Source organism: Pantherophis guttatus, chromosome 8 (genome assembly GCF_059756535.1).
Source record: "Pantherophis guttatus breed Tessera chromosome 8, ASM5975653v1, whole genome shotgun sequence".
NCBI classification, from domain to species: Eukaryota; Metazoa; Chordata; class Lepidosauria; order Squamata; family Colubridae; genus Pantherophis; species Pantherophis guttatus.
The window spans coordinates 76820988-76832500 of NC_142070.1; positions in this window are offsets into that span (position 1 = coordinate 76820988).

Here is an 11513-nt window from a genome sequence, read left to right on the forward strand (position 1 = left end):
GCTTCAGGAAACCCAACATGCTGCATCATAATGTAATCTTTAAGAACATAACGACACAGAAATATCTGTGAACATAGTGCATAAATGCTGACAGTGACAAATTGCATCCTATTTTCCCCCCGAATATAAATAGCCAGGGTAGCCTTCTTCATTCGAGGTATAAATCCTTAGCCTACGAAATAAATTAAAAAAAAATAAATAAATTTCAAGAGCCTTCAATAATTTAACGATACAATTCCAGAAAGGGTGGTGGTAATTTCCACTCAGTGGAAGTCTTAGCCCTGAACTGCCATAGCCTAAGATAGAAATGACAAGCTATGATAAATCAAGGTTCTGAAGAGAGGTTGAAAGTCCTTTGTTTTTTCCCCCTTTTGCCACCAAAACAAGTAAATTTTGGGGGAGATGCAAATACAGTTCAGTCGAAGAAGTAAAATGAATGGATTTTCTTTCAGAGGTGAAGTGAGTGATTCAGGGGTGAGCTTCAAAATTTTTAGAAAGGGGTTCTCTACCCAGTTGCTGAGTGGGCGTGGCCATGGTGGGCGTGGCCTAGTCGGCCTCCTGCACCATGGCAGTGGGGGGGCATGTTTTTGCCCTCCCCAGGCTCCGGAGCCTTTCTTCAAGCCTCCGAGAGGGCAAAAATGGCGTCCTAAGGCTTCAGAGGCCCTCTGGAGGCTGGAAACAGGCCTGTTTCTGGCCTTCCCGAACTTTTGGTAGGCCCATTTTTTGCCCTCCCTGAGCCTCCATGCGTGCCTTACACTTACCTGCATCCAAAACAGGCTGTGTGGAGACTTCTGGGAGGGGAGAGGCCAACCAGGAGTGGGATCTTGAGGTTCTCCAAACTGCACAGAATCTTAGCTAGAGGTTCTCCCGAACCCCTGCAAACCACCAACAGGCCACACCTGGAGTTATTCCTAAAATGTTGCAGAATCCAGGATGGGTGAAGGTATTGAGGAATAGAATAACAGAGTTGGAAGGGGCCTTAGAGGTCTTCTAGTCCAACTCCCTGCTTAGGCAGGAAACCCTACAACACTTCAGACAAATGGTTATCCAATCTCTTCTTAAAAACTTCCACTGTTGGAGCATTTACAACTTCTGGAGGCAAGCTGTTTCACTGATTAATTGTTGTAACTGTCAGGAAATTTCTCCTTAATTCTAAGTTGCTTCTCTCTTTGATCAGTTTCCACCCAATGCTTCTTGTCCTACTCTCAGGTGCCTTGGAGAATAGCTTGACTCCCTCTTCTTTGTGGCAGTCCCTGAGATATTGGAACGCTGCTATCATGTCTCCCCTAGTCCTTCTTTTCATTAAACTAGACATACCCAACTCCAGCAATTGTTCTTTATATATATTTAACCTCCAGTCCCCTAATCATCTTTGTTGCTCTTGAAAAGATCTATAGATAGGCAGGTGGCCAAAGAGATTAGCAATAGATGAGACAATATGAATCTCAACAAAGGCAGCCATTTAATTGAGGTTTGCACAACATGTAGCTCAATTCATAACTTACCAGCCATTGTTAAAAAAATGGAAAGTTGATTTTATTTCTAATATCATTCCATGATCCGGCAACAATGCTGAACATTTAACTGATAATGGAAAAGCTGGCTCTTTACATAACAGTCTCCTAAATTTTTACCATATGGAAATCAACTAAGTAGCTCTTTGATTAGAATATTGTTCTCTGTTTGATTGTTTGTCTGGTGTTAATCATAGGTGGTATTCAGCCGGTTCGTACCACTTTGTGCGAACCGGTAGTGGAACTCGCAGGTGGGCCCGCCCCAGCTCTATGCCGTCCTACTGAGGCACGTTTCAGAGGCTGGACGCAAGTGCGGAAAGCATGCAATGAACAAAGTGCATGAGGGCATGCACAGAAGGCACGTCCACAAAGCGTGCACACGGCAAACCGGTGCTAAGAATATTGTAAACCCACCGCTGGTGTTAATAGCTAATGTGATGATCAAGACAGCTCTTAATGGCCTAACCAAAAAAGGTCAGATTAAAAAAAAAAAAAACAGCAGTAGATGAAAAGAAGTGGACCAGAGATGGGTTTCAGCAGGTTCTGACCAGTTCTGGAAAACCGGTAAAAGAAATTTTGAGTAGTTCGGAGAACTGGTAGTAAATATTCTGACTGGCCCCACCCCCATCTATTCTCTGCCTCCCGAGTCCCAGCTGATAGGGAAGAAATTTTACAGTAACCTTCCCCTGGAGTGGGGTGGGAATGGAGATTTTACAGTATCCTTCCCACCAAGGATACTGTACTGCCACGCCCATCAAGCCATGCCACACCCACCAAGCCATGCCACGCCCACCAAGCCATGCCACGCCCACCAAGCCACACCCACCACCCGACTCCATTGTTACTGCCTCAAACCCTCATAGCTTCAACCACAAACTGTCTACCGTGGACCTCACCCCATTCCTAAGAGGTCCATAAAGGGGGCATGCATAAGCGCACCAGCGTGCCTACCGTCCCTGTCCTACTGTCCCTATTTTTGTGTATTCATTTTTTTCATTCATATCCATGTTTATATTTATACCTGTTATCTCGTCCATGTTTGACAAGCTAATAAATGCAAATACAATAAAAATAGAACTAGAGAAGAACACAGGAAACAGTCAAAAGCATTCACAAGAAATAGCATTCACAAGAGAAAAAGGAAACAATAACACGGAATTGTTCTAGGTCCCATTCTCTAAGGAGGTACATCTGGTGGGGTCCAGAAGAAGGGCCTTCTCTGTGATGGCTCCGTCCCTCTGGAAATTAGACTGGCTCCTACTCTAACACTTTTTTGGAAGGCCCATCTTCTCTCTGTCTGTCTATCATCTATCTATCTATCTATCTATCTATCTATCTATCTATCTATCTATCTATCTATCTATCTATCACCTATCTATCATCTAGCTATCAATCACATCTACTGTTCTTGTCTATCTATCTAATCTACCGATCCTATCTACCTATCCATCCATCCATCATCTCTATCTATCTATCTATCTATCTATCTATCTATCTATCTATCTATCTATCTATCATCCTCTCTCTGTCTGTCTATCTATCATCTATCATCTATCTATCACCTATCTATCATCTATCTATCTATCACATCTACTGTTCTTGTCTATCTATCTAATCTACCGATCCTATCTACCTATCCATCCATCCATCATCTCTATCTATCTATCTATCTATCTATCTATCTATCTATCTATCTATCTATCTATCTATCTATCTATCTATCTATCTATCTATCTATATCATCCTCTGTCTATCTATCATCTATCATCTATCTATCACCTATCTATCATCTATCTATCTATCACATCTACTGTTCTTGTCTATCTATCTAATCTACCGATCCTACCTATCCATCCATCCATCCATCCATCTATTTATTTATCTATCTATCTATCTATCTATCTATCTATCTATCTATCTATCTATCTATCTATCTATCTATCTATCTATCTATCTATCTATCTATCTATCTATCTATCTATTTCTCTATCATAATGTATCATCTATGAGTCATCTACCTACCTACCTATTTATCTCATCTTTCTCTATCATTATGTATCATCTATCTATCATCTATCTATCACCTATCTATCATCTATCTATCTATCACATCTACTGTTCTTGTCTATCTATCTAATCTACCGATCCTATCTATCTATCTATCTATCTATCTATCTATCTATCTATCTATCTATCTATCTATCTATCTATCTATCTATCTATATCATCCTCTGTCTATCTATCATCTATCATCTATCTATCACCTATCTATCATCTATCTATCTATCACATCTACTGTTCTTGTCTATCTATCTAATCTACCGATCCTACCTATCCATCCATCCATCCATCTATCTATCTATCTATCTATCTATCTATCTATCTATCTATCTCATCCTCTGTCTATATATCATCTATCATCTATCTATCTATCACCTATCTATCATCTATCTATCTATCACATCTACTGTTCTTGTCTATCTATCTAATCTACCGATCCTACCTACCCATCCATCTATCTATCATCTCTATCTATCTATCTATCTATCTATCTATCTATCTATCTATCTATCTATCTATCTATCTATCTATCTATCATCCTCTGTCTGTCTGTCTATCTATAATCCATCTATCTATCATCTGCCAGTGGGCCTGGGGAACCCAGAGTGGGATGGAGCCTATTAAATGGCTGGTATGAATGTGTGTTGGCGCTAGGGTGGGGTGGGTTGCTATTTTGTTATTTTTAATTATTTATTATGTGTGGAAATATACATTTTTTAAAAGCTACCCCTCCTGGATGTCATCATCAGCAGAGCAAACAATGGCAAATTAGAAATGTAAATTTATGAAAAAGCAACTCACATTAAACAAACGATCCCATTACCCGAGGTCTATGGAGATTCTCAGTCATCCAGGTCATGATTGGCCCAAAAGTGCTTTTTTTCCAAAACGCAACTGGACTCTGGTTTTCCTTGAAGACGTTTCGCTTCTCATCTGAGAAGCTTCCTCAGTTCTGAGTGAATGCTGAAGGATGGAAGAATTTATATTCCTTGCAGTCCTCTGGTCGTTAGCCCTCTTTCTGAGAGTCATTGAGGCCGCTTGGGAATTTATCTGAATCTTTCCAATCCTCCACCGTTCAGTCAGAACTGAAGAAGCTTCTTGGATGAGTGCAACATCTTCATGGAAAAACAAAGTTCAGATACCTTTTTAAAAAGCTTCCTTTAGGGCTCCATTTCCAAACTAATAACCTAACCTTTCACAAAAGGAGCTGTTTAAGGACATTATTATTATTCAGGTGAGTATAAATGTGTACTATTTTTTGGTTCTAATGCAATGCTTCCTCTGTACTTTATGTGCAGGGATGGGATTCTACCGGTTCGGGCTGATTTGGGCGAACTGGTAGCTCCGACGATCAGCTGGCAGCAAACTGGTTTACTCTGACAATCAGGTTGGCCCGCTCGCCCGCCCCTGCACTTTACTTACCTTTATCTTCTCAGCTGATTGGTGCAGCAGAGCAGATTGCTGCGCCTCAGCTGTGTTACTCCCAAGTAGTAACACAGAAGGTCAGTTGTCAAGTTTTGAGGTCGTCTCAAATAAATTGCATTTCAAACAAAGTCTTTGATAAAAACTCCCATTTATTGAGCACAACATTCTAAATCCGACTCATCGTAGCCAACACTGACTTCCAGACCCAAAACCCTCCCTTTCCGTTCCCCACTCCCCTGCACTCATTGGCCATCTTCCAAGTCATTCTACCCCTAATCTACTGCTCCAACTCAAAGGAATTTCCCCCCTCCCATCCCATCTCCTAGGGGATATTATCTCCAGGGAAAATAAGTAGGTGAAAAGTCAAATGTCCCTTTCCAGACGTGTCCGCTTCTCCTTCTTATGTCAGCACTATAGTAAATGCAGCTTGAAGTGCTGACATCAGTATTTGTAAAACTGTGCACGCGCGTGATCACCGAACCGGTTGTTAACCCGGCAGCATCCCATCACTGTTTATGTGGCTAATCACATTTAGTCTTCATACGTTGTACTCCTTGTAAAAGAGAGAGCCTGGGAGGTTGGAAGAAAGCTAAGGCACAGAGGAAACTCAGAAAAGATAACTTCAACGACTACGTTTCAATCAGGTAGGTACCAAGATTCAGTCTTGTTACTAATTTAAATGACATGTCAACGCTGCATTCTTAAATAACTCCCAGTTGTCTGGAAATAAAACGAATTAAACGGCAGTGATCTCCTGATTTCTTATGCTTGAAATCTGTATCTTCACCTTTGTGTCATGTTTTTATTTGAATTTCTTTAAAGAAGGAAAGGGGGAACCCAACACCCAGTGCATATTAATTGATGTTATCTGCTGAATGATATGGACACTGGATTATGAATATTAATCTGATGAGCTGTAAAGCATTGTTTTTTTTTTCTTCTTCATTTGGGTGGAATAATGTGTCAAGATTTTCCAAGTCTCAGAAATGCCATCTGATTATGATATATTCATTCCTTGAGACACTAGATTTTGGCATTCGTGTATAGAAGGACACATGTTTCCTGTTGATTGACACATTTTTCATAACTATGATAATAGTTGGAGAGCAGAGAATATCACCTGGTCTTTCTTTCTTTCTTTCTTTCTTTCTTTCTTTCTTTCTTTCTTTCTTTCTTTCTTTCTTTCTTTCTTTCTTTCTTTCTTTCTTTCTGTCTCTCTCTCTCTCTCTCTCTCTCTGTCTCTCTCTCTCTGTGTCTCTGTGTGTGTGTGTGTGTGTGTCTCTGTGTCTCTGTGTGTGTCTCGCTCTGTCTCGCTCTGTCTCTGTGTCTCTGTCTCTCTCTGTCTCTCTGTCTCTCCGTCTGTCTCTGTCTGTCTCTCTGTCTCTCTCTCTGTCTCTCTCTGTCTCTCTCTCTCTCTCTCTGTGTGTGTGTGTCTCTGGGTCTCTCCGTCTGTCTCTCTCTGTCTCTCTGTCTCTCTGTCTCTCTGTCTGTCTCTCTCTGTCTCTCTGTCTCTCTCTCTGTCTCTCTCTGTCTCTCTGTCTTTCTCTGTCTCTCTGTCTCTCTGTCTCTCACACATACATACATACACACACACACACACAAATCATTTGTTTGTGAAACATTTTAACTGTGTCAGAAGTCATTTGCATTTGCAAACAGGTGAAACTATATCCTGTAAGTTCCCCATTCCTACCATTAAAAAACAAACAAACAAATAAATACAAACCTAACTTTGTAAAAAAAAAAAAATCCTCTTTTGATTTGTTTTGTTTATGGAAAATGTGGGCGCTATATAATAGCACTGGTGGTTCTCTTCTGAAGGAGGAATACCAGGCAAACTGGATAAGAAAACCTGCAAATATTCCCTTCTCTAAAAGGTGATTGTCTATTAAGCTTTAGCCCCATCCCTTCACTGATTGGAAAGTCTGGATCAAGACAATTGAGTTTGTCCTCCATCCTTAAACTTACATTCTCTAGACAGTGAGGAGGGTGGGGAGGACCATGGGCCAGTCCTGGAGGCTGGGGAAGGCCCAGATGAGGACCCTGCGTTGGAGGCAGAGATGGGGCCAGGGCCATCTGGGAGCAATGTGTGGACTCTGGAACCAACAGAGGCGGACAGCAGAGAGGCAGAGGAACAGGAGGAGCCTGTTCCTAGTGCTTGCATGCGAAGAGCTGCTGGAAGGCAAGAGTAGCTGAAGAAAAAAGGACAACTCGGGAGTATGGCCAGAAGATGATTGGCCACTCCCATAAGACTTAAAAGAGCAGCAACGAGCCCGTTGGGTTCTTTGTAGAAAAGCAACATTGATTCCAGTGCTTCTTGTCAGCATCTCTTGAACTTTGTGGGGTTTTTGCCAAGAAAAGCCCTTGGCAGGTTGCCAAAGACATCAAAGGTTGGCGATAAGGCCGAAGGGACTGGTTATTAAGAATTTTGTTTTGGACTAAGCTGAGAATGAATTGATTCTCAGCTGTTTTACTAAAATAAGTTTGTTGAGGACTGAATTGTGTTTGGTAATCACTACTTGGGCCTTGGTCACAACTTCAGGTTTCCGGGGCTCCAGTGCGCATGAAGTCCAGGTGGCCAGCATGTAAGAGCAGCTGGCAACAGTGCACGTGCCCACAGAGAGGTCTCTGCATGCCACCTCTGACACGCGTGCCATAGGTTCGCCATCATGGTCCTATACCATTCCAGACAATCTCTTCTTAAAACTCTCCGGTGATGGAGCACTCACAACTTCCAAATGCAAAGAGTTCCACTGATTCATTGTTTTCACTGTCAGGAAATTTCTCCTTAATTCTTCGATTGGATTAGATCTCTCTTTGATAAATCTCCATTCATTGCACAAAAGACTTTTGTAGTAGCAAAAGAAAACCAGGCTAATTTAATTCTGAACCGAGATGTGCTGGACTCAAGCTTTAGGAAGAGCGGCAACACTTAATAAAATAGGATGTTTGATTAGGTCAAGTGGCTTCATTCAAATAATTAAGTACTTGAGCTGTTTGCTGTTGACCATTTAGTCCTAAATTACCTACTTCTACCTGATAGAATTATTTTGTCCTTCCTTCGCTTTCAGAGAGCTGTTAAATTTAGTTTTCTAAACTCTGATAAATATCGGATGCAACATATTCCTTTTAGCCTGTTTAATTTTTTACATGTTACTTTCATGCTTATATATATATATATAAAATAAGTTTTCGCGGGTGTGCATACGCAAAAAGTTAAAATCTCGGGTGTTTTCCCACGTCATTATAAATAAGTTGGTTAAAATATTTAAACCAGGATTTTAACCAGGATTTTAAATATTTTAACCAACTTATTTATAATGACGTGGGAAAACACCCGAGATTTTAACTTTTTGCATATATATATATGTAGGTCTTTGGTTATTCGGGTCTTCTCCCACGTAAAATTGGAATGTCTTGGCAACGTTTCGACGAAGTCTCATTCGTCATCTTCAGGCTGGTGTTCTCGGCTTGCTCCTGGAAGCACGAAGCCGAGAACACCAGCCTGAAGATGACGAATGAGACTTCGTCGAAACGTTGCCAAGACACTTCCAATTTTACGTGGGAGAAGACCCGAATAACCAAAGACCTACATACAAACACCCGCAAAAACCTGAGAAAACATATATATATGCCAGCAGGCCCTTGCTGCCTGGTGAGAGACTTATATAGATCTATTTCTGGCTCATTAGCCATCATCAGTAAGCCACACCCACATCTCATGTATCCTCCCTATAAAGGTACAATATCTGTTTTCTTACTCTTCATAGGATTTATGTGTGTTTTTCTTTTAGCCAGGTTTTTCCTACGTAACCAAGGTTTTTTCTGCAGCCCTAGCTCAGTGGAGTCACATCCACTCGATTCTGGGCTTTTTTCTTCTGGATCTCACTGTTGCAATCTTGCGAGATCCGACCATGAATGGTGTGCATGGGCTTTTAATGTTTTAAAATGTTTTTACAATGTTTTTTTAACAATTTTTCTATGTTCGCATTATTTTTGCTGTAAACTACCCAGAGTCCCTCGGGAGTTGGGTGGCATAGAAATGCGATAAATTAAATTAAATTAAATTAAATTAAATTAAATTAAATTAAATTAAATTAAATTAAATTAAATTAAATTAAATTAAATTAAATTAAATTAAATACATATGCATACACACACACACACACATGTATGTATGTATGTATGTATGTATGTATGTATGTATGTATGTATTTCTCTTTAGCCAGGTTCTTCCTACGTAAACCAAGATTTTTATGCAGCCCTAGTTCAGTGAAATCACAATCCACTAGGGCTGCACAATCAACTAGGCTGCATAAAAATCTTGGTCTATGTAGGAAGAACCTGGCTAAAGAGAAATACACATAAAGTCTATGAAAAGGAAAGAAAATAAACAAATTGTGTGTGTGTGTGTGTGTGTGTGCGTGTGTGCAAGAACAGAGGAGAATGTTAAATCTTGTGAGATGGTGTATCTATCTATATCTCTCACTTGAGAAACTTTAGTAACTTTGTAATTAGCATTCATTTCCTGTCATCTGAATTCAGATATTGTCATATCCAATTAAGCCAATAGTCCATCTAGCTGAGATTCGAGATATTACATACGAAGTGTGAAATCTCATGGTGGGCAATTATTCATTAACCTGCCTCTCTGAGAGTTGTGTCCTCCATCTGGTTGGACGGTAGGAGATTGCATGTGCTCTGGAGCTGAGGAATTTTCACTCCTGAAGAGTAACAATTGCAATTTTAATCAGATGGTTAATATAACCGTGGACTTCACATTCTCCACAAATGACATTCACTGGACTTTGTGCCATGCACAGATTTGATTGCAATTCAATGTGGTTAAAATTTGGATAGTGATTTTTTTTTTTTTAATATGTGTTTATTTCTCACCCCTGCTTCCTCACGTTTTAGCCTAATAATATTGGAAGAATTGTTTTCTCGTAGTATTTTGTTTTTAAGTTCAGATCTCATCCAGGGGTGGTATTGACTTACTTTCCCTACCAGTTCACAAATGTGAGCGTGTGCATTCACACATCCTTCCGTGCATGCACTTTGCACACTTGTGTGCCTTCCGTGCATGCGCCCTGCCTCAAAAACCTGCCTAAATAGGATGGCATAGAACCGGGGTGGGGTTGGGTGGGGCACCACAGAGGTGGGTTTCAGCAGGTTCTGACCAGTGGTGGGTTCCTCCCGGTTCGGTCCGGTTCGGCCGAGCCAGTAGCGGTGACGATATGATGTCACCGAACTGGTTCTCCCCTCGCCCTCCCCTGCATTATTCTTACCTTTTATTTGGTCCCTCCCCCAATCTATTGCTGCCTCCTGAGTCCCAGCTGATGACTAGAGGGAAAAAAAACTGTTTAAACTCTTCCCGCGGGGCTTCAAAGGGCCGTCCTACAGCTGATCAGTGTTAAAAGCAAACAAATGAGTCGGGTCATAAGTGCGAGGACTGGTCGTAAGTGCGAGGACCTTCCAGAAATGACTCTGACCAGCTAGCCACGCCCACCTAGTCACATGACCTCCAAGCCACACCCACAAAATAAGCCACGCCCACAGAACCAATAGTAAAAAAATTTAGAACCCACCCCTGGTTCTGACCAGTTCTGGAGAACCGGTAGCGAACATTTTGAGTAGTCAAGTAGGGAAAAAAAAAACGCACACCAAAAACTATACAATACACATAAAATAAATGATGTAAAAAAAAAAATCTATGTTACTATCGAAAATGAACTGTAAATAGTTTTTTTTCCTTCCACTCCCTTTGTTGAAAGGAGAGTGGAGAATTGCAAAAACGTTTTCACCGAATCTTCATATTTAATTTACTTTAATTTTCTTGGTAACTCATTTAATGATGGTGCAGTTTTAAGTCCAGAGGTGGTATTCAGCCGGTTTGGACCAAAATTGGGCACAATCCTGTCCTATTTCGCTGTGGTTTTGACGCTACATGAATGTGTGGATGGTGCGCACGAGCGAATTGCTGTGTTGTTTGATGTTGCACGCATGCACGGATGGCATGTGCAAGCGAATTGTTGTGTTCTTTGACATCGCACGGATGCACGGACAGTGCATGTGTGACTGAAGTGACCGTGTGCGCAGTGCTGGGCGAATGTGAATGTGAATCCCACCTCTGCTTAAGTCCATAGAAAATTGATTTTTTGTATTTCTTGTGTTAAACTAGACCAGGAACTTAATTCAATCTCAGTTGCAAACTTAATTCCGAGTACTTATGGATGTTTTACAAACTGTCTTTCTACTGAAAAAAGGTGGAAGCCTAACCGAGAAATAAGTTTTGTTTTGCTTATGTTTGCAAATTTGCATTTTTTTAAAAACGAAGGAATGCATTAGTTGCATTTTTTTTCTTTTTTTGTATCCTACTTTATTGCATTGAAAACTTTACTTTTATTCTTGCATTTCAAGGATAAATTTTAGTTACGAGAACCGGATAACCACCCAATCCTAGGAAAAGTCATGTCTGCTTTAAAATACTATTTTTGGAATGCAGTTCACAAT